The 24,396-nt window shown below is 43.3% G+C and overlaps 2 long non-coding RNA genes across 3 annotated transcripts; one reads left to right on the top strand and one right to left on the bottom strand.

The window, feature by feature from the left end:
* The first annotated feature begins 5,474 nt into the window (after positions 1-5,474).
* LOC145529445 (uncharacterized) lies at positions 5,475-20,826 on the top strand. 2 transcript variants are annotated; one of them, XR_014071236.1, is made up of 3 exons: positions 5,475-5,646; positions 5,797-5,929; positions 14,003-14,909. It is a non-coding gene; the product is annotated as an uncharacterized LOC145529445 (long non-coding RNA). The 2 variants fall into 2 exon arrangements; XR_014071237.1 differs by lacking the exon at positions 14,003-14,909 and adding an exon at positions 20,046-20,826 and having other exon boundaries at positions 5,478-5,646.
* On the bottom strand, positions 15,675-22,808 carry LOC145529444 (uncharacterized). Its single transcript, XR_014071235.1, has 3 exons — positions 22,675-22,808; positions 21,984-22,072; positions 15,675-17,091 (listed from the first exon to the last, which is right to left on the bottom strand). It is a non-coding gene; the product is annotated as an uncharacterized LOC145529444 (long non-coding RNA).
* Between the last annotated feature and the right edge of the window lie 1,588 nt (positions 22,809-24,396).

Below are 24,396 nucleotides of genomic sequence, written 5' to 3'. Positions count from 1 at the left end.
GAATCTCTATCTTCTGTTGACTGATTGGCTATTAAAGATTGAAAACTCTGACAGCAGCTGGAAGCCTCCCTCTTTTAGAGTTTTCTTCCTCCCGTGATAACCTGCTTGGTGAGAACCAGATTCATGAGGTGGGGCACACAGCCATACTGCCATGGCTCCTTCTTCAGGCAAATGTTTCAGAAATGGGTTCTGTTCCCAGCCAAAGCAGTATGTCACCTCTAGTTTTTCCTGTCCTCCCATTTATTTCAACTTTTACTGAATTAAGTAACGATGCCGGCTTCCCTGATGGCTCAGTGGTAAAGAATCACCCTGCCAATGCAGGGGACACAGGTTTGATTCCCGGTCCAGGAAGATCCCACATCCCACTGAGGAACCAAGCCCATGCACTGTTGCTCACTAGGCCAAGCTTACTGACCTGTGCTCTAGAGCCCAGGAACTGCAACTGCGGAGTCCACGTGCCACAACTACTGAAGCCCGCTTGCCCTAGAGCCTATACCCCACAAAACAAGCCACTGCAAGGAAAAGCCCATGCACCACAACTAGAGAACAGCCCTGCCCATCACAACTAGAGAAAAGACCTCCCAGCAATGAAGACCCAGCACAGTCAAAAGTAAATACATAAATAAAATTATTTTTAAAATACAATAATGGTGCATGTGAAACCATTCTCAGAAGTAACCAACTGCTTTGATTTTCATTTCAGATGTTTAGGGAAGAAGAACAGATAGCAGAAGGACTCTGGATCTGAAGTCAGGATGTGGATTTAAACCCTGGTCTACCACCCATGCTGGACAGTCACTTTGCTTCATTGCCTGCTAAGTCCTTTCAGTAATGTCTGACTCTGCAATGCTATGGACTGTAGCCTGCCAGGATCCTCTGTCCATGGGGTTGTCCAGGCAAGAATACTGGAGTGGGTTACCATGTCCTTCTCCAGGAAATCTTCCCAACCCAGGGATCGAACCTATCTCTCTTTGTGAGGCCTCAATTCCTAATGCAAGAGCTGAGTAATAATGATATAGGGTTGTTAGGATAATAGGATTAGGGGTCTGAAAAGCACTTTAAAAAATATAAAGCATGTTTGAAATATTAATTATTATGATTGTGAAAGGAATAAGTGAAAACCTTAAGCAAATGATTAAATCGATTTCATATAACAATCATTTAGCATCATTCTTTTAGATTAGAAATAATTTCCCATAAGTCTTTCCTTGTTTGCCAGAATCGATCAGATCTCACATCTCTGTCTAAAATTTAACTTGGTTACCATTATTCTGTATAGTCAAATCTATGGTTTTCCCAGTAGTCATGTATGGATGTGACAGTTGGACCATAAAGGAAGCTGAGTGCTGAAAAAATGATGCATTCAAATTGTGGTGCTGGAGAAGACTCTCGAGAGTCCCTTGGACTTCAAGAAGTTAAAAACAGTCAATCCTAAAGGAAATCAACACTGAATATTCATTGGAAGGACTGATGCTGAAGCTCCAATATTTGGCCACCAGATGTGGAAAGCCAACTTGTTGGAAAAGATCCTGATGCTGGGAAAGATTGAGGGAAGGAGAAGGGAGAAATAGAGGATGAGATGGTTGGATGGCATCATCGAGTCAATGGACCTGAGTTTGAGTAAACTCCAGGATATAGTGAAGGACAGGGAAGCCTGGCATGCTGCAGTCCATGGGGTCACAAATAGTCAGACATGACTGAGCAACTGAACAACAACAAACCGTTATTCCAAACATGGTAACATTTGTCATCTAAACACAAAGCAGGTATGCCATTGTGGAGACATTCCTTTCCCCAGTGAACTCTTGAAGGAAGATACGATATGAAAAGCAAAAGGAAGGAAGCTAATAGGTATTAGCTCATTCATTAATTCTCCAGGTATGTACTAAGAATCTGCCAGCTTCTTGACAGCCTGTTGGGTGGCAAGGGCCATATGAGGAACTGTGGTTGGAGTACTGACCAGGACCAGCGGGGAAACGTGATAAAAGTTACAACTGAGAAAGATGGAGATCAGTAGCAGGAGATCTCACAGAGTCAAAATTTATAGAAGTGAAGCTTGAATTGGCTGCCTAAGGTGGGCTGGGCAGGATCGGTGCCTGGGCATGGAGAGCAGGAAGGTCTGGGTGAGAGAGCACGGTTCGTTAGAATAACTGAAAGAAGTTCAGTGTACCTGGAGCGTGTGAGAGGGAAGGTGGTGAGAGAAGAGGCTAGAAAGGCAAACAGGAACCCTAAACCTTGGAACACGTGTCAAAGGATTTGGATTATATCCTGGGGGGTGTTGGGAAATCATTAAAAGATTTGAAATGAGAGTGATAGCATCAGATTTCTAGGGCTTGTGCTTGTTGGTTTTGCTCTGTTTGTTTGGTTATAGTGTGTAGCAAGCTTTTGAGAGGAGAAAGGAGGAGACTAGATGTGATACTGCATGGGGGAAATGCTTGGGATCTAGTCTTGTGTTGTCAGATGGAATCAGAGAAAGGAAGGGCGCATTCTTTGTAAAACTCCAATCTGATGATGTCCCTCTCACACTTGAAACTCTTCAAACATTTCCCATTGTTCTCAGGATAAAATTTAAAAAACTCTTAACGTGGCTTATTACAGGACCCTTCATGTTCTGGATGCCCCTTCATGCCCCCTTACACACTGACCCTCTCTGTTCCTTGTAACGTTTGAAATATTTGAAAGAGTTTACCCATCTACTTCTCTAAACTCTTTGGACATTGAGGTCAAATACACATAACCTGCCTAGAAACTTCATACAAGTCATAACTGTTTCACAGAGGAATAAATGAATGATGTGAATGATTTGTATGTATCAGTAAGACTTGTAGTTGATCCAACTTGGAGGGGAGAAGAATCCTAAGGATGAAACAAATGTTTCTGGCTTGAGTCACTGGTTGGTTTAGAGAAACTTTGGAGAGGAGGCAGAGAAGATGGTTCAATCTGACTTACACAAGTTTGAGGTAGTTGCAAGTTATCTAAGAGGAGATGCTAAATAAGCAATTGGATCTAAGTATAAACATACGCCAGATTCTGTGCCAGGCACTTTCACACATATTATCTCACGTAATTAACTAAAGCCAAATATAGATAAAAAACAATTAACTATATGATTTAATTTTAAAGTAGGCACTACACTAATTGTGTTAATCCAGGCTATGAGTAGCCCACATCTATTCATCTGGGGAAATGAGTAATCTATCCCTGGAGTAGTTAAGAACTGTCTAACAATTTCAATCATTTCATTTCCAAAGTACTTGCATGGCACAATTATGGAAATAGTTAAAAACAAAAACAAGTATAGATGGGTGAGTGAATAATTTTATTCCCATGGAGGTGTTTTAGCCTGTCCCAGTCTTTCGCATGAGTAATCATGGGGCCCAGCTCATTTTAAATAAGCCCAACAGAGTGAAAAAGGAAAATGTCCTACCACCTTCAGCTCAACCAATACTTGGCAACCTGTATTATCCTTGACACCTATCCCTGTAAGGGTTCTCCCTTCCTACTTTTGGCAAAGTATTAAAAGCCAGACCTGTGAAATATTTCCTCTACCTAATTTACATATTTTATGCATCTTTGTTGCATCTCTAGGTACAATATTAGCATTCTAGAAAACATTTCCATTTCATCCTTCCGACTCTAAGTTTCCCAGCAATAGAACTAAGCTGTTTTACATACGGTAGTGTATATATATCAATCCAATCTCCCCAGTTCATCCCATCCTTCTCTTCCCCACCCCCATGTCCACATGTTCATTCTCTATGTCTGCGTCTGTATTTCTGCCCTGAAAATAGGTTCATCTGTACCATCTTTCTAGATTGCACATATATGCATTAATATATGATTTTCTCTTTTATCATATGTCTTTTGTGATATTTGTTTTTCTCTTTCTGAATTATTTTACTCTATGGGAACCTGCTGTAAAGCACAGAGGTTTAGTGCTCAGCTCAGTGCTGTGATGACCTAGATGGGTGGATGAGAGAGGGTGTGGGAAGGAAGTCCAAAAGAGAGAGGGTATATGTATACATATGGCTGATTCACTTCATTGTACAAAGGAAACTAATACAACATTGTAAGGCAATTATACATCAATAAAATGAAAACAATAGAAAAAAAGAAGAAGAACTAAGCTCTTTGCTCCATAAGGTTTTAAAATAATGTTTCTCAAAGTATGATCTGAGACCAGCAAACTGGAATCAACAGGGCTGCTTTCTTAAAATACGGACTTGGGTCATTTTCTCCACGTCTACTAAGTTAGCATTTCTCAAGATGGGACCCAGGAATCTACATTTGGAAAAAGTTGCCCAGGTGCTATCTGTCACACTAAAGTTGAAGAATTTGGATCCTTTTTCTTAAGTAAGGTAGACAATTCTCACTATACATCTTGCTGTCAGAAATAGCTATGTTATGCCTTCTCATGGAGAAGTAACATACCAGAACAACAGATACACTCAATAAATTTTTGAATTCAATAAAAATTTGAATTCACAAGTGAAAACAAGAGGCTGAACACTCTGAATTGGACTCCTCGAAAGAAGATTTTAAAAGATTTTACCCACCTACTGTTGCCACTAGAGTAATTGCTGGAGAACAAATATTTTACACAGAACTACTAAATACCAGGTAATTGTTCACTGATTACAAAAAAAGTAAGCTAATTAAAGGGAGTGCTTTATAATTAAGGTATCTTATTGACAGTAGGGAAGATCCATGTTACAGAGTAAACTCCTAGGTTATGAGAATTTTGTTTTTAGGCTTTGCTTTCTGTTTTGTGCATATTTGTTTGGTTTTTGATAAGGACTTTTTAAAGAAGTTTGAATAGGAATAGCAGAATTGACTCACTAAATTAAACTCTTAGTTATTGCCCACAAACCTTTATTCAATGTCTGTATCATTCTCAGAGAAAGATTATATATGTGTGTGTATATATATATTTAATACTCAACCTAAATACAGATATTTCAGTGTGTTTAAAACTCTTTTGTTTTCCAAAACAAATAAAGACTATTATTTGAGAGATGCTGGGTAAATAGAGATATGTGAGACCTGATCTCTGCTTTTTTCTGCATTCCTTAAATTTGAAAACGAGAAGGAAAACTTATTTTTTGCAAACATATTCATTCACAAAGCTTCAGTCTTTTTTTATTATTCAGGCAAAGAAAGGTTAATTTTTAAGTACTTTTCTTTGGCAAAGTAAATAGAAAATTCTATTAGCCATCAATTAAACATAGGTAAGAAGTAACAGAGTTTGAACAGAGGAGGGATACATATTATGCATGCAAGGAAAATTAACACTTGAGATGTTGTAGCGGGGTGCGTGTGCTTTGATGTACAAAAGTACCATTGTTTGTGTGGGACAAAACCTCCCCAGTATAGAACAGAGATAAAAAGGAGGGAGTTTCTATCAGATCAAGGTCAACTGAGATCTATGAATAACATAAATGCTATTAACCTAGTACTGAATGAATCACAGGAGTACAGTGGGGTATGGTTATGTGGCGGAGTTCGTGGCAGGAGTGTTTTATGTCACTTTGTATTAGATAATGAGCATATTCATCCAGATTCCTAAATACCAACCCAACTGGCGCAGAAGAAGCCTTAAGAAGCTGGAGAGAACAAATCGAAGAGCTAGATCTGAAGTTCAGAAAGGTAATAGCAATGTTCAAACAATGCGGCAAGTTGAGATGTTTGCAGGCAGCCGTACAATCTCACCCCTCAGAAATAGCATGATAAAGGATTTTATAGTTGGATGGCGAGCAGCTTATTATGTATAATGTCACCTCCCTCTTTATGTCCTAGTTTAATGGAAGAGATGCAGACAGTAATGCCTTCAAAGACTGGATGCCGGAAAACATGGAATTCTTTTCCTCTGATGACTAATTTAAAATACAAAATGAGCTACTTCTTTCTTCAGGGAAACATTATAAACTCAGTAAGTATCATTTTTTTTCAAAGTTGAATCTATCTAAATGTTTGAGAGTCCTTTTATTTAAGTCTTATTGCAATATATATTTATTTTAAGTATGTTTGCTTATGTATTGATTTACATTCCAGACCCATTTTTTCTTATTTTTTGCTCTTTATTGGAGTCGGTTGATTTACAATATTGTTAGTTTCAGTTGTATAGGAAAGTGAATCAGCCATATATATACCTACATTCACTCTATTCTAGATTCTCTCCCCATATAAGTCACCACGGGCTTCCCAGGAGGCACTAGTGGTAAAGAATCTGCCTGCAATGCAGGAGACATGGGTTCAATCCCTAGGTCAGGAAGATCCCCTGGAGAAGAGCATGGCAACCCACTCCAGTATTCTTGCCTGCAGAATCCCCATAGACAGAGGAGCCTGGCAGGCTACAGTCGATATGGTCGCAAAGAGTTGGACATGATTGAAGTGACTTAGCGCTCACACACACGCATCTACAAGGCAGAGAAAGCCAATAGTTGCCAGCAGCCCCAAGAACCTAAGAAAGCAGCACAGGACTTCTCTCTCAGCCTCTGGAGGAAACCAGCCCTGCTCAATTTCAGATTTCCTGGCCTCCAGATCGGCGAGAGGATGAATTTCTTAAAACATTGGTATTTTAAGTGACCCAATTTGTGGTCCTTTGTGATGGTCACCCTAAGAAACTTAGTGATGCACAGAATTCATGCAAACATCAAAAACCAGACTACAGTACCACTGAGCTGCTGGAGGAAACAAAAATGTAGATGAAACAAAAATGTGCTGTTTTTAACAAAATCCTCAATAAAGAGACCAAAGAATGCAGGTGGGCTCACCATCAGAAGCGATTTTTGAGATCATCTAGTGTCATCCTGAACCGTGAACTTCCAGATGTTCAAGCTGGTTTTAGAAAAGGCAGAGGAACCAGAGATCAAATTGCCAACATCCGCTGGATCATCGAAAAAGCAAGAGAGTTCCAGAAAAACATCTATTTCTGCTTTATTGACTATGCCAAAGTCTTTGACTGTGTGGATCACAATAACCTGTGGAAAATTCTGAAAGAGATGGGAATACCAGACCATCTGACCTGTCTCTTGAGAAACCTGTATGCAGATCAGGAAGCAACAGTTAGAACTGGACATGGAACAACGACTGGTTCCAAATAGGAAAAGGAGTACGTCAAGGCTGTATATTGTCACCCTGCTTATTTAACTTATATGCAGAGCACATCATGAGAAACTCTGGGCTGGAAGAAACACAAGCTGGAATCAAGATTGCTGGGAGAAATATCAATAACCTCAGATATGTAGATGACACCACCCTTATGGCAGAAAGTGAAGAACTAAAGAGCCTCTTGATGAAAGTGAAAGAGGAGAGTGAAAATGTTGGCTTAAAGCTCAACGTTCAGAAAACTAAGATCATGGCATCTGGTCCCATCACTTCATGGGAAATAGATGGGGAAACAGTGTAAACAGTGTCAGACTTTATTTTGGGGGGCTCCAAAATCACTGCTGATGGTGATTGCAGCCATGAAATTAAAAGACGCTTACTCCTTGGAAGGAAGGTTATGACCAACCTAGATAGCATATTTAAAAGCAGAGACATTACTTTGCCAACAAAGGTCCATCTAGTCAAGGCTATGGTTTTTCCAGTGGTCATGTATGGATGTGAGAGTTGGACGGTGAAGAAAGCTGAGTGCCGCAGAATTGATGCTTTTGAACTGTGGTGTTGGAGAAGACTCTTGAGAGTCCCTTGGACTGCAAGGAGATCCAACCAGTCCAACCTAAAGGAGATCAGTCCTGGGTGGTCATTGGAAGGACTGATGTTGAAGCTGAAACTCCAATACTTTGGCCACCTCATGCGAAGAGTTGACTCATTGGAAAAGACCCTAATGCTGGGAAGGATTGGGGGCAGGAGGAGAAGGGGACGACAGAGGATGAGATGGTTAAATGGCATCAATGACTCGATGGACATGGGTTTGGGTAAACTCTGGGAGTTGGTGATGGACAGGGAGGCCTGGCATGCTGCAATTCATGGGGTCACAAAGAGTTGGACACGACTGAGTGACTGAACTGAACTGAATGTCATCCTGGAGCTTCCCTTGTGGCTTAGCTGGTAAAGAATCTGCCTGCAATGTGGGAGACCCAGTTCGATCCCTGTGTTGGGAAGATCCCCTGGAGAAGGGAAAGGCTACTCACTCCAGTAGTCTTGTCTGGAAAATTCCATGGGCAGAGGAGCCTGGTGGGCTACCATCCATGGGGTCGCAAAGAGTCGGACATGACTGAACCACTAGCACACACACAGTGTCATCCTATTCATTTCACAGCTGAAGAAACCAAAGGAATCTGTCCTTGGCTTCCTTTCTCCTTTGTCTCAAGTGAGATACAGATGGTCTGTTCTCGGGCAGGAAATCTCTGTCTGGCTAAAACCCCAGATGATTCATCTGGATTCCCAGAGAGTGAGAAGTTCTCACCAGTAAGATGGTAGCTATAAAATACATTTACTCTAGAGTACCAACCCTGCAGGTGTTCTGTGCTAAACTGCTCAGTCATGTCCAATTCTTTGCGACCCCATGGACTGTAGCCCACGGGGATTTCTCTAGGCAAGAATACTGGAGTGGGTTGCAAGCCCTCCTCCAGGGGATCTTCCCAACCCAGGGATCGAACTCAGGTCTCCCGCATTGCAGGCAGATTCTTTACCGCCAAGCCACCAGGGAAGCCCAGGTCACAATGGGAGAAGCTGGAAATATGAACCCCTGTCTTTTAAAACACATCCGCAATCCCAAATATGAGACCTGTTATGCTGAAGGTGTAAGTAAAATCAAACAAGTATATTTTTGGTTCCTCAGGTTAAAACCAATGGCTCAGAGCAAGGCAGAAGAAAGGGAAACTGTAGACTATTTCCATCTGTGGCATTTAAAACAAGGGCAGGATGTTGCTACCTGGCTGATAGCTGACCAATTCTATAAAATCAGAAGAGAAACACAACACACACACACTATTTAATGATGTTGAAGGACTATGCTGCTGCTACTGCTAAGTCGCTTCAGTCGTGTCTGACTCGGTGCGACCCCATAGGTGGCATCCCACTAGGCTCCGCCGTCCCTGGGATTCTCCAGGCAAGAACACTGGAGTGGGTTGCCATTTCCTTCTCCAAGGACTATAAAAGCAGTCAAAAGCTTGAGAAGGTCAAGATCCTTGGCAGAAGGAAAGCTAATTGAGAGGCTGGAGAGAAAGTGGCTGCTGAGATACAGAGAAATTGAGCTCAACCAGTGAGACCAGCAGCTTCCCTGTTAGCTCAGTTGGTAAAGAATCTGCCTGCAATGCAGGAGACCCCAGTTTGATTCCTGGGTCAGGAAGATCCACTGAAGAAGGGGTAGGCTACCCACTCCAGTATTCTTGGGCTTCCCTTGTGGCTCAGCTGGTAAAGAATCTGCTTCCAATGTGGGAGACCTGGGTTCAGTTGCTGGGTTGGGAAGATCCCTGGAGGAGGGAATGGCTACACACTCCAGCATTCTGGCCTGGAGAACTCCATTGACTGTATAATCCATGGGGTCACAAAGAGTCAGACACAACTGAGTGACTTTCACATGCATACAGTGAGACCAGCGAGCAGTCTCTTGCATCAGGCGAGTCAAGACCATCAGGAGACCCAAGATGCAAAAAGCTAAGATCCTAGATGGCTTCCCTGGTGTCTCAGCAGTAAAGAATCTACCTGCAATGCAGGAGGCCTGAGTTCAATCCCTGGGTTGGGAAGATGCCCTGGAGGAGGGCACGGCAACCCACTCCAGTATTTTTGCCTGGAAAACCCCATGGACAGAGGAGCCTTGTGGGCTACAATTCATAGGGTCACACAGAGTCGGACACGACTGAATCGACTTAGCAAGCACACACACATAAGATCCTAGAGAGAAGGGAAATGCAGGAAAATAAGCCACTTTTGCTCTCGAGTTATTCATCCATTTGTCTGTGGTGCAGGCCAAGAGATGGGAAGCAAATCCAAAAAGTGCTTTCTCTGCTAAGCAGCTGAAACACTAAGGAGGGCGGTCTCACTGTGCTGGGAGACTTTTTTTTTTTAAGTATAGCAGCTGCCAATGTGGAGATGCCCAGGCAGTCATTTCAGGGTTTCATGTGAGACGTCCTATACTTTTGAAGTAAAAGCAAACCTCAAGTAAAGAAGCCATAAGGATTGGAACTTGGGCTCAAATCAGCTTGTCCCCTAATTGGACTAAAGGGATCTGCTCCTCTAACTGCCTTCCAGAAGTTAAAGAAACTCTCTCTGGAGAAAGAGAATATCTTCGAGCCCTTCTTCAGTTTTTCATACATGAGCTCCAGACTTTCCTGGAAGATGGTCAGATATATTCGAGAGAGAGGACTAGGAGGTAAAAAAAATTCATCCTGGAGTCAGACCCAGTTGTAATTCGGATATCAAAGTGATCAGACTCAAACTTTAAAACCTGAGCAGATGTCCACCTTCCTTCACCACAGACAGCTCATAGAGGATTACAAACTTTGTCCTAAAAGGACAAACTTTAAGTGAGTGAAACTAGAATGGGACCTGGCTAAGCATCTTGGTGACTCAGAAATGGGCTTCTCCTCTGAAGACAGTAGTTCTGTATGGAGAGGACTTGAGGGAAGAGGAGGGAATGCTGACCATCGCCCCAGAGGCTCAGTCCTTTACCCCTGAGGGGTTACTCACATGAAGCCAGTATTTCCCAAAACGCCTGGAGTCCTGAATTAGGACACAGCACTAGAATTTTTAAATAGTAAAGCTGAACTGGATGAGAGGATAGGAGAGGATGGACTGCGTTCATGGGCAAGTGAAGAACAGAAGCTCAGAACAGCAGTGAGGAGTTTTCTGTGAGTGGCAGTGAGGCTCAAACCTTGACACAGACTGTGAGAAGAAAGAAAAGGAAGTTCGCCTGGGCTTCCCTGGCAGTCCAGTGGTTAAGAATTTGCACTTCCAGTGCAGGGGGAACAGGTTCAATTCCTGGTCAGGACACCAAGATCCCACATCCCATGCCATGTGGCCAAAAACTAAATAAATGATAAATAAACAAACCAAAAATGAAAATGAGTTTCTATGTAGAATTAATTATTACCCCTTTATTTTTATTCATCAGAAGCTGGGAGAAAGTGGGAGAAGAGGCTTTGAGAATTTTAATTCCCCTTTCAGTCTCATCCTGCCCCCACACTCGTGAAGTTGCAAATTAAAGAATTAATAAAATTAGGACAAATCTCTCCACTACCTGTGTGTGTGCTAAGGCATTTCAGTCATATTCGACCCTTTAGGACCCAGTGAACTATAGCCTGCCAGGCTTCTCTGTCCATGGGATTCTCCAGGCCAGAATACTGGAGTGGGTTGCCATGCCCTTCTCCAGGGTATCTTCCTGACTCAGGGATCAAACCTGTGTCTCTTACGTCTCCTGCGTTGGCAGGCGGGTTCTTTACCGCTAGTACCACCTGGGAAGCCTCCATTACCTAACTCAGTATAATTTCTTTCTTCTTTTCTGTCTTGTTTCTTCTTCCTGAGTTCCTTCCTTGCATATTGCATTTTATCCTCTCCTCTTAAGGTGCCAAAAAAGCTATGCGGCTACCCCAAACTTACCCCACAGTGCTGGCCCAGCGTTAACCCTGAGGAACACTTCCGGGACCATAACAAGAAGGTGGAAAAGTGGGTGAGGGGGCACTGACTTTCCCCACTGGCAGCATCAGGCAAGCTCAGAATGGAGGCGAGGCTCTGATGCCGACCAGTGCCCATCTAGGAGGGAACCACTGGCTCCATGGTACCAGGACACTTAACAGGCTCTGCTCTGGTCCCATCTGTGCGCAGGTGTCTGCAGGCTTCAAACCAAGGACAGGGGGTTTGCCTTCTCTTTCCCTTCTGGCTCAGCTGGTAAAGAATCCACCACCAATGCAGGAGATGCAAGGGACAAGGGTTCCATGCCTGGGTGAGGAAGATCCCCTGGAGCAGGAAATGGCAACCCACTCCATTATTCTTGCCTGGAAAATTCCATGAACAGAGGAGCCTGGTGGGCTACAGTCCATGGGGTCTCTAAGAGTCGGACACGACTGAGCGCACACACACACTTACAATCCTTTCCCGTAACGACTCTTAGTGGTGAAGCAGTTAAGGCAGGATTCCTCCTCTTGGCTGGAACTTCACATTTTTTGTTGGCACCATCTCATCCCCAGAGACAATAGCAGATTGTGTGTGGTGTTCTCAGAGGGATCTTGTCCTGGCAGGCAGGCTTCCAGTAAACACGCTTAACATCCTCTGCAGAGACCGTGCCTTGTTTCAACCTGACTTTCAAGAGTCTTTTATAAAGGCAATCATTTCAATCACAATGGGCAACCGCGTGAGGAAGTTGCACAAAACTGAAAGCAAAAATCCTCCTAAGAGAATCTCAGGGAGGAGCAGAGAGAAGGAGGATGCTCAAAAGAGGAGGGGAGGCAGCCTCGACTGAAATCCTGGGACCCAGATGCTCCTGACACCCTGTCTATTCCCGGATTAGAAAAAGCCCTTCTCTTCCTCATACCTCTGACCCGGTTCACAGTCCTGAAACAGCTTGCTGTTGGGTAATCTTAACCACAGCCATCACCCAGGTGAGGGGCTTTCCTGGCAGGAAAGTAAAGAATTTCAAGCCATGCAGAACTTCCGACCAGGGCCCGAGGGTCTGGGTCCCCAACCAGCAGCCACACCCTGAAACCACAGACTCCCCTCCACCGTTGGCTGGTCCACTGTCCCCTCACCCCTTCCAGAGCTGGAAGTTGGGGGGGGCGGGGAGCACCACTCAGATAACCTCCAGGAAAGACTGCCTCCGGGGACAAGAAATCTGAACTAAGAGAAACAACAACTAAGATCCTCGTAGAGTCACATTTCATAAAGCACAAAGCATTCTGGACTTCCCTGTCTCAAAAATTTACGTGGAAGACAGATTTTAAAGATAAGGAGATGGGGAGGGAGGTGGGAGGGGGGTTCAGGATGGGAGACTCATGTACACCCATGGCTGATTCATGTCAATGTATGGCAAAAACCACTACAATACTGTAAAGTAATTAGCCTCCAATTAAAATAAATAAATTAATTTTAAAAATGAAATAAAGATTAGGAGACAAATTCATCAAGGTTAAGCAGCTCACTAGAGGTCACATGGTTTGCAAATAACCAAACTGGTTATGAACATAAACTTTCTGAGGGATAAAAGACAAATCCATCATGCAGAAAAATTCCAAATAATTTATGGAGATGCTCAAGGGAGGTGGAAGAGAACTGCCCACTCCGTACGTGTGGGCAGTACATGGTGACGACCTTCCAGGAGGATGGCATGGGAGCATGGGGGTAACTGCACCGTGGAGAAACTGACAGAGCCTCAGCCACTAGCTGGTCAAGGTCAATGTCAACTGAGATATGTCATGTAGACAGTATGTACCTTTTTTTAGTGGGGGAAGGGGAGGGGAGAAGCAGGTTCCTTCATAAGGGTCTAGCAGATATAGTGGAAGTGGAGGTGAAGTCCTAGGCCTAGGAAAAGGCAGAGGAGAGGCAGAGGCCTCCGCAGCAGAGGCCAGGCCTCCCTGACTCCACCCGGCAAGCCCTCTCCTACCTCAGGTTCCTCACTCCAGCCTCCCCCTGCCTCTGGGAGCACAGAGCACCAAGAACTGCCAGGCAGGACCCTCCAGGGCCCCCACTTAGAGCAGAGCACAGGATCCAGGCTGCTCCCTCCCCACTGTGGGAAATCAGGAGAGCTCTCTATCGGGATGAAGTGGGGAAGCTCTCTGTCCTCCAGAAGAGAACAAACTCTTGTTCTCTGTGATGGGGGGAGAGAGAATGGGGCTTGGCCTCTAAGCAGAAACTAGAAAGAGGCCAGAGGTGGAGCCCCCAGAGGAGATTCTCAGATGCCACTTTCACGCTTGCAGTGTTTCCATTTTCCCCTCCCATTGACTCTAGGGAAGAGCTCAGAGTCTGGGCCAGAGTGACTTATAGGAAGAGGGGATCTGCTCCAAAGACATCTGTGGATTTCAGAGTGGGAGTTTCCCCAACACCATATTCACCTCTATATACACAGGGCAGTAGTCATGTATGGATGTGAGAATTGGATCATAAAGAAGGCTGAGCACTGAAGAATCGATGTTTTTGAATTGTGGTGTTGGAGAAGACTCTTGAGAGTCCCTTGGACTGCAAGGAGATCACACCAGTCAATCCTAAAGGAAATCAACCCTGAATGTTCATTGGAAGGACTGATGCTAAAGCTCCAATACTTTGGCCACCTGATGCTAAGAGCCAACTCATTAGAATAAGACCTTGATGCTAGGAAAGATTGAAGGTAGGAGGAGAAGGGGATGACAGAGGATAAGATGGTTGGATGGCATCACTGACTCAATGGACATAAGTTTGAGCAAGCTCCGGGAGATGGTAAAGGACAGGGAAGCATGGTGTGCCACCATTCATGGGGTCACAAAGAGTCAGACATGACTGAGTGACTGAACAACAACATATATACCCAGGACAGCTCCCCTGACGGCAGGGGAGCAGGTTCAAAGGGACTAGAAAGAGTAGCCACCCTTGGGGCTAAAGAACTGGATGTGGCCAGCCAGTACTGGGAGGTTGGGCAGTATGAACCCTTGATTGGATGTGATGAGAGTGGCACTTTACCTCTGTGGTCTGCCTCCCCAAAACCCACCACCCCAGTCTAATCATGAGAAAAACAGACAAATTGCTACTGAGGGACATTCTACAAACACCTGACCAGTACTCCGAAAAACTGTTGAGGTCAACAAAGACAGGGAAAGTCTAAGAAACCATCTCAGCCTAGAGGAGCCTAGGGAGACACGATGATTAAAGTTACTGTGGTGTTCTAGATGGAATCTAGATGGAAAAGGTCATGAGGTGAAAACTATGGAAATCTGAAGAAATTATGGACTTTGAAGTTGTGGTACACATGTACAATGGAATAAAAAGGAATGCGTTTGGGTCAGTTCTAATGAGGTAGATGAACCTAGAGCCTATCATAGAGTTAAGTAAATCAGAAAGAGAAAAACATATATTAACACATATATATGGAATCTAGACGGAGAAGGCAATGACACCCCACTCCAGTACTCTTGCCTGGAGAATCCCATGGACGGAGGAGCCTGCTAGGCTGCAGTCCACGGGGTTGTGAAGAGTCAGACACGACTGAGCGACTTCACTTTCCCTTTTCACTTTCATGCATCGGAGAAGGAAACGGCAACCCACTCCAGTGTTCTTGCCTGGAGAATCTCAGGGACGGGGGAGCCTGGTGGGCTGCCGTCTATGGGGTTGCACAGAGTCGGACACAACTGAAACGACTTAGCAGCAGCAGCAGCAGCATGGAATCTAGAAAGATGGTACTGATGAACCTATTTGCAGGGCAGCAACGGAGATGCAGACATAGAGAACAGACTTACGGACATGGGCAGGTGGAAGGAGGAGAGGGTGGGACAAATGGAGAGGAGCATGGACGCATATACACTACCATATGTAAAATAAATAGCCAATGGGAATTTGTATGACTCAGGGAACTCAAACTTGGGGCTCTGTAACAACTTAGAGGGGTGGGAAGGGGTGGGAGGTGGGAGAAAGGTTCAAAAGGGAGGGGACATATGTATGCCTATGACTGATTCATGTTGAGGTAATGGCAGAAACCTATACAATATTGTAAAGCAATTATCCTTCAATTAAAAATAAATACATTAAAATAAATAATGGACTTTAACTGATAATGTATCAACAGTGGTGTGTGAACTGTAACAAATATACTGTACAAATATAAGATGTTGGTAACAGGAGAAACTGTGTACCAAGTATACAAGAACGAATGGTTGGTAGTACCTTCTCAATTTTTCTGTAAATCTAAACCTGTTCAAAAATTAAAATTTCATTTGACTAAAATGCCCAACATCTCTGTGTCTTATTAAGCAAGCATTTTCTTGGTGTGTAACTCAGTTGATTAAGTCTAGCTCTCTGACCAGACACTAGATTCTGAGAAGGCAGGGATCATGCTTGTTTACTGGGCATCAGATCTCTGCAACTCGGCACAGTGCCTAGCATATAATAGGAGTTCAATAATGCTAAACAAATGATACTAGTTCCAAGGGTATTTAGAGCAGCTTTCTCTAAACACATTAAATTCAAACATTCAAGGCCAGGTCAGGAAGTATGCTAAAATATTTAAAATATCAAAACAAGAAAATAGGATCCCAGTAATTTCATTTAAGATGTTAATGCTGATGATAAGAGATTAACATGGACATTTAAGAACAAAGCACAAACTATATGATCCAGCAATGTGACTCCTGGGCATACATACTGAAAAGATGAAAACTCTAATTTGAAAAGACACATGTACCCCAATGTTTATAGCAGCACTGTTCACCATAGCTAACACAGGAAAGCAACTCAAGTGCCCATTGACAGATGCTTGGTTTAGGATGTGGTGGATATATTTATACAATGGAATATTACTCAGTCATAAAAATGAATGAAATATTGCCATTTGCAGCAACATGGATGGACCTAGAGGATATCATACTAAGTAAACCAGGAAGACAAATACGATATTACTTACATATGGAATCTAAATAATACAAATGAAATTATATATAAAACAGAAATAGACTCACAGAAATAGAAAACAAACCTGTGATTACCAAAGGAACAAGGATGGGCAGGGGGAGGGGATAAACCAGGAGTATGTGATTAAAAAACACAAACTACTGTACACAAAGTAGATACACAACAAGGATTTACCGTATGGCATAAGGAACTATATTCAATACCTTGTAATAACCTATAATTGAAAATATATATATATATAACTGAATCACTTTGCTATATTCATGAAACTTATACAATATTGTGAACCAACTCTGTTTCAATAAAAACAAAAAACTTTTTTAAAAGAACAAAGTACAAACTAGAGCAAGGTTACAAACCTGAGTTGGGAGCTACATTACAAAGAAGAGGAATCAGAGTCAACAAACTTCAATATAAGCACAAACAACACGGTATCACATTAAACGCCAGTATTACCAGTGTGTACTCACAGAAATACAGCATTTGCAGGCCTGCAAGTTATCCTTTCACTTTCTTAGCTTCTTGACTTTATCCAAAATTCTGTGTACAGTTTGAATTTCCCTACAGGAAGAAGAAAAAACATTTAAATGTTTAAAAATAGATAATTACTTCTTGAGGAAAAGTTAAAAGTTGAGAAAAATTAGCCAGAAAAGTAAAGAGCTAACAAGTGATCAATAATAACTACTTAATGTGTAACGAGTGCTTGTAAAGGGAGACCTGACTATTTTGTGGCTTCACAGAAAACCAGACAAAAGATAAATGAGCTTAAATTGCCATAAACCTTTATCATCAGGAACTTTCTCTCTTATCCCCTGGATAGTTTTAAAATTAGAATGGTCAGCCACCTGGTTGCCATGGCCCCACCAAGAGAGAAGGGTGGCCTTCGTGAAAGTCATATCGATCTATGACTCTATTATTTGACTCTGTGTGGAATTTACACATAAATAAAATAATGGTCACAAGGTTTTCTTCCACCACCAACCAGGCCACCTGTGTAGAAACCAATTCTGTCTTGTTCACCTCTCTCTTTAGCACCTAACTTAGCATCTAGTTGTTGGTGCTCAAATCAAGATTTGTTGAACAAGCACATTAATAAGTAAATCAACCTTGAATCATGAAAAAGACAGCCAGTTATATTCTGCTCTTTTAGATTTATGGGTAAAATACTTTGGCCACCTCATGCGAAGGGTTGACTCATTGGAAAAGACCCTAATGCTGGGAAGGATTGGGGGCAGGAGGAGAAGGGGATGACAGAGGATGAGATGGTTGGATGGCATCACCAACTCGATGGACATGGGTTTGGGTAGACTCTGGGAGTTGGTGATGGACAGAGAGGCCTGGCATGCTGCAATTCATGGGGTCGCAAAGAGTCGGACACGACTGAGCAACTGAACTGAACTGAAGTAAAGAACAGAGCAAAAAATGTTGCTATCGTTGATTTCTGAACTGAAGAAACTGAAGTAGATATTCTAAAGGGAAAAAACATTAATACAGTATCTGACCCATTACAGACACTGTGCTATTGTGTGCTGTGCCTAGTCCCTCAGTCATGTCCCACCCTCTGCAACCCTGTGGACTGTAGCCTGCCAGGCTCCTCTATCTATGGCAATTCTCTAGAAAGAACACTGCAGTGGGTTGCCATACCCTCCTCCAGAGGATCTTCCCAACCCAAGGATCAAACCCAGGTCTCCCACACTGTGGGCAGATTCTTTACCGTCTGAGCCACTGTGGCATATGTAATTCACAAACCTATCTCCCACGCTCTTCTTACAAAGTGACATTGATATGCCTCTGTTAGAGTCTACATTCCCTTTTCTTGAACACAGACACACCTTATAACTATCCTAAATGTTACAAAAATGATGCAGTGTGATTTCTGAGGGTAAGTTATTGAAGGCTTTCTCTCTCTCTCTCAGAATACTTACCCTCGAAACCCAGCCATCATGTTGGGAAGAAGCCCAGGCCACATGGAAAGGCCATGTTGGTGACCCACTGTCAAGCACTAAACATGTGAACAAATGAACCTTTGGAAAATTCCAGTCCCCAGCCTCTGAGCCTTCCCTTGGGGCCCCCAGTCATTATGAAGCCATTTCTCCTATGCTATGCCTAAAATTTGGACTCATCAAAACTGTAAAAGATAATATATGATTATTTTTATTTTAAACCATTGAGTTTCAGGTAATTTGCAATGTAGCAATAGATAACTAATAGAGGTGTAACTAAATGCTAAATTGGTTTAATTAGCTTGAATATCTCCAGCTGAAAAAATTTGCTGAACACCTACTCCTATGTGTCTGACACAGTGTTAGGGGCTAGGAATGTGTGTGTGTTAGTTGCTCAGTCGGTCCAACTCTTTGCAACCGCATGGACCCCACTAGGCTGCTCTGTCCACCAGGGGATCGTCCCATCCCAGAGATCGAAGCCAGGTCTCCCACATTTCGGGCAGATTCTTTATGATCTGAGCCACCAGAGAAGCCCAGAGGCTAGGAATACACACACTTGAATCAATGCCCTCCCTTCTACTAGCTTCCTTTAAGGGGAATAAACACAAAGTAAACAGTTAATTTCAGAATAAGATGATCTATCTTTTTTATTACACTGGTGAGTCCTTCTGTAAGTCAGCAGGACCCTATGAGGCCTTCCTGGAATAGAACCCCCCAACCCATGATCTGCGCCTGCCTTTTGTCTGTAGAAAAACTTTACTCATAGAACAAACTTAATCAGAGAAGTTAGAAAATGCAGAATGAAAGGAAAATAGTCAAGCAAGACAAAACAATAATAATTTAGCCATTAAACAAACTCAAGGGCCTTTTAGTTCCTCCTCAAGGGCTTCCCTAGTGGCTCAGTTGGTAAAGAATCTGCCTGCAATGCAGGAGACCTAGGTTTGACGCCTGAGTCGGGAAGATACTCTGGAGAAGGGAATGGCAACCCTCTCCAGTATTCTTGCTTGGGGAAATCCCATGGGCAGAGGAGCCTGGCAGGCTACAGTCCATGGGATCACAAAAAGTCAAACACAACTGTGCAACTTTCACTTTCAAAAGCTCTAGATAATATTCTGAACCATGTCCTTTGAGCTGTTTTGCATATACTGAAGCCCCCACCAGGTGGAAGAAATTAACTGTATGCTGTCCACAAGCACATAGACCCCAGACCAGCTGGAACCAGTAGGTTGATGATGGTGACTCCCAATTACGTCACCACCAACCAGTCAAAAGAATCTCCATGAGCTGATAACACCCCCCCCCAAACCCCTCCTTCCTCACCCTATCTTTAAAAAACCTTTCCCTGAAAGCCTTTGGGAGAGTTCAAGTCTTTTAAGCACTAGCCACTCTGGACTCCCTGCTTGGCAATAAAACTATTTTGGGAACTTCCCTGGCAGTCTAGTGGTTAAGACTCTGTGCTCCCAATGCAGCGTGCACCGGTTCAATCCCTGGTTGGAGAAGATCCCACATGCTACTTGGTGTGGCCAAAAAAAGTTTTTTTAATAATGTTATTTTTTTCTATTTCACCCAAAGCTCTGTCTCCAAGATTTGAACCCACACCAGTATACAGAGGTCAAATTTCGGCAACAATTCCTGGCTCAGGCTTGGATCCTGAAATGGGGAGCTGGTGACCCCTGTGAGCACCTCTTAAAACTTATTGACAGAGGACACAAATAGACGGAGAAATATACCGTGTCCATGGATCGGAAGAATCAATATAGTGAAAATGAGTATACTACCCAAAGCAATCTATAGATTCAATGCAATCCCTATCAAGCTACCAATGGTATTTTTCAGAGAACTAAAACAAATAATTTCACAATTTGTATGGAAATACAAAAAACCTTGAATAGCCAAAGCAATCTTGAGAAAGAAGAATGGAACTGGAGGAATCAACCTGCCTGACTGCAGGCTCTACTACAAACCCACAGTCATCAAGACAGTATGGTACTGGCACAAGGACAGAAATATGGATCAGTGGAACAGAATAGAAAGCCCAGCAATAAATCCACACACCTATGGACACCTTATCTTTGACAAAGGAGGCAAGAATATACAATGGAGAAAAGACAATCTCTTTAACAAGTGGTGCTGGGAAAAGTGGTCAACCACTTGTAAAAGAATGAAACTAGAACACTTCCTAACACCATACACAAAAATAAACTCAAAATGGATTAAAGATCTAAATGTAAGATCAGAAACTATAAAACTCCTAGAGGAAAACATAGGCAAAACACTCTCCAACATAAACCACAGCAGGATCCTCTATGACCCACCTCCCAGAAGATTGGAAATAAAAGCAAAAATAAACAAATGGGACCTAATTAAAATTAAAAGCTTCTGCACAACAAAGGAAACTATAAGCAAGGTGAAAAGACAGCCTTCAGAATGGGAGAAAATAATAGCAAACAAAGCAATGGACAAACAATTAATCTCAAAAATATACAAACAACTCCTGCAGCTCAATTCCAGAAAAATGAACGGCCCAATCAAAAAGTGGGCCAAAGAACTAAACAGACATTTCTCCAAAGAAGACATACAGATGGCTAACAAACACATGAAAAGATGCTCAACATCATTCATTATCAGAGAAATGCAAATCAAAACCACAATGAGGTACCATTTCACGCCAGTCAGAATGGCTGCTATCCAAAAGTCTATAAACAATGCTGGAGAGGGTGTGGAGAAAAGGGAACCCTCTTACACTGTTGGTGGGAATGCAAACTAGTACAGCCACTATGGAGAATAGTGTGAAGATTCCTCAAACAACTGGACATAGAACTACCATATGACCCAGCAATCCCACTGCTGGGCATACACACTGAGGAAACCAGAACCGAAAAAGACACGTTTACCCCAATGTTCATGGCAGCACTGTTTACAATAGCCAGGACATGGAAGCAACCTAGATGCGCATTAGCAGACAAATGGATAAGGAAGCTGTGGTACATATACACAATGGAATATTACTCAGCTATTGAAAAGAATACATTCGAATCAGTTCTAATGAGGTGGATGAAACTGGAGCCTATTATACAGAGTGAAGTAAGCCAGAAAGAAAAGCACCAATACAGTATACTAACGCATATATATGGAATTTAGTAAATTGGTAAAGATAACCCTGTATGCGAGACAGCAAAAGAGACACAGATGTATAGAACAGTATTTTGGACTCTGTGGGAGAGGGCAAGGGTGGGATGATATGGGAGAATGGCATTGAAGCATGTAAATTATCACATGTGAAACGAATCGCCAGCCCAGGCTCGATGCATGATACAGGGTGCTCGGGGCTGCTGCACTGGGATGACCCAGAGGGATGGGATGGGGAAGGAGGTGGGAAGGGGGTTATGGGAGGGGAACACATGTACAACCATGGCAGATTCATGTCAATGTATGGCAAAACCAATACAATATTGTAAAGTAAAAAAATAGATAAATAAATTAAAAAAAACAAAAACAAAACTCACTGACATGTGGTCTCCTGGCTTTTCCTGTGATGGTGGGACAGAAAAGTACCTTAAAGAGGAGGCAGAGTTTGTATTTTCAGTGGACGGATGCTCCTGAGCAGAGAAAAGTGATACAGAATGAAGGCTGGCATTTGTAACACACCCCAGGCTTGATTTTGAGACGCTCTGAGAGAGGAGTCAATTGAAAAATGGAGTTAAGTTCCTGAAGGAGCTTGTGAAACCCTCAGGGGGTCAGGGCTGTTTCAGGGGGTCCAGATGTTAAAAACATCAAGTCCTGTGTTACTGTATCAGTTATTTCTCATTGAACGAATACATTCATGGCTTGGAGTATTTATTATGATAAAATATATGTAACATAAAGCTTGCCATTTTAACCATTTTAAGTGTGCAGTTCAACATTAAGTCTGTTTGAAATATCATATAAACATCACCACCATTTACCTCCAGAACTTTTTCATCATCCCAAACTGCAACTCCATCCCAAATAACTCCCCATCTGCACCTTCAGGCCCTGGAAACTTCCATTCTACTTTCTGTCTCCGCAAACTTGACTATTTTAGGTGTTGATTCGCAAACTCGGCATCCCAGCGATATCCAAAATGGACGCCGTACATGAAGGTACAGGGAGAGACCCAAGAAGCAGGCAGCCCACCCCAGGTGGGTAGGTAGCAGTTTTCTCAAGCAAGGGAACTTACGAGGCTTGTCTTCAGCAGCCGCCAAGATGGGTATGTGTCCGCACTTCCCAAGCATCTTACCAGTTTATACAGAAGCCTTAAGGGGGCTCAGATACGTGTGCCTCCAGACAGTCTCAGTAACACATTGCTCTCTCTCGAGCCTGTGTCCTTGAAAATGGCTCCCAGCGTGGGAACGGCAGGTGAAACGTACATTCACGGGACACGGGCAGAAGGAGGGGAAGAGCCTCCCCCTGCCCCACGACCGGCTCTTCCCATTTTACACGCCCTCTTTTTTCCCCCAACAATTTTCACCTGAGCAGTCATCAAGGGGTTTCACTAACTTGGTGACTCTCTGGCTGCACTGGAGGCAGCAACAATACAGATGCAGGTTAAGATAATGATTCCCAAAATAAGTAACATGCTTTCCTATTAAAAGTATCATCAGGACTTCTCTGACAGTCCAGTGATTCAGACTTCGCCTTTCAATGCAGGAGGTGGGATGGCTTGATCCCTGGTCAGGGAGCTAAGATCTCCCATGCCTGGAGGCCAAAAAAAAAACCAAAACATAAAACATAAGCAGTATTGTAACAAATTCAATGAAGACTTTAAAAAAACAAAGCCTCATCATCCAAACTACTGATTTTTAAGTCCCCTAGGCCAGGTTTCGGCTCATTTGGAATGTTCACTTGCACTCTCATGAGACTTAATAAAGATGACACATTAGCAGACTCATCGCGTGTGAACACACAACAGTCTGTTTGGATCATGACACAGGTGCCTCCTCCAGGGCTGTATAATGTCCAAGTCCACCCTGTTTTTGAGGACAGCTTTTCTCATTAGAGATCTCAGTATTCGGTAATGACGGGCTTTGCCAGCTCTCATTTAAGTCTTGCTCCAGGCCAGCAGAAGGGACAAAGACTGTGGCCAAATGATTGTACTCGTGCTAAACAAAACACGCTCATCTGGCCTCGAGGAGAGGGAGGTTGGCAGTGTTTGTTACTATGGGGTGGGTTCTGTCCTGTGCCCAGGGAAAACCCGGGGAGCATCAGCCCAACCTCCCAGGTGGAAACCACAGCCAAAGATTTGTGCCATGTAACCACTGAGTCCCTTTGGGAGTGACCCAATATATACTCAGGCGTGGGCAGCACAGCCAGTCAGTGCCACACCTGTCACTGTCCTCTGATGTGACAGAATGATTGCAAGGTTCCAGTGATATTCATCCCCTATTCCTCATACAATTAGGTTGGTTATTTTTATAGCATGATTGTTCTATCCCCAACACAGGGGTGCCCAGGGGCTCAAATGCCTCTTACCTGGATGAGTGACATGAACACAACCCAAATCTGTGTAGCTACACATGGTGCTGGTAGCGGTATTTTTAGGACTCTCTTGGTCAGCCATTTGATGAGCTGCCTGTGTAGTCTGACAGAAAATGAGTACCCAGACATAGTGATGGCATGTGTCACAGGCCAGGTGTCCGATCAGCATGGGTAATCCCAGATGAATTAAGCATGCTAGTTCCAGCTTGTTCTTCCCTTATGTTCTGCTTTAGTGCTTTCCAGTCCCCTTCCTGGAGGGGTGATACCCACCATCCTGACCAGCGAGAGGGGGCAGCTGCCCACATACCCAATAGATGGATCAATTCCTTTGCCAGGCATACAAGTGGGCCCCCCGTAGAAAGGTAATTCCATCCTTGACCCATTCCATGACCAAATGCTATAAGAGCAGCAGAAGTCTAATCCT

The sequence above is a fragment of the Giraffa tippelskirchi genome, chromosome 12, assembly GCF_054371585.1.
Source record: "Giraffa tippelskirchi isolate mGirTip1 chromosome 12, T2T-mGirTip1v1.2.pri, whole genome shotgun sequence".
In the NCBI taxonomy this organism is placed as follows: Eukaryota; Metazoa; Chordata; class Mammalia; order Artiodactyla; family Giraffidae; genus Giraffa; species Giraffa tippelskirchi.
The sequence above is the reverse complement of the archived record's forward strand: the minus strand, read 5'-3'. Positions and strand labels throughout refer to the sequence as shown.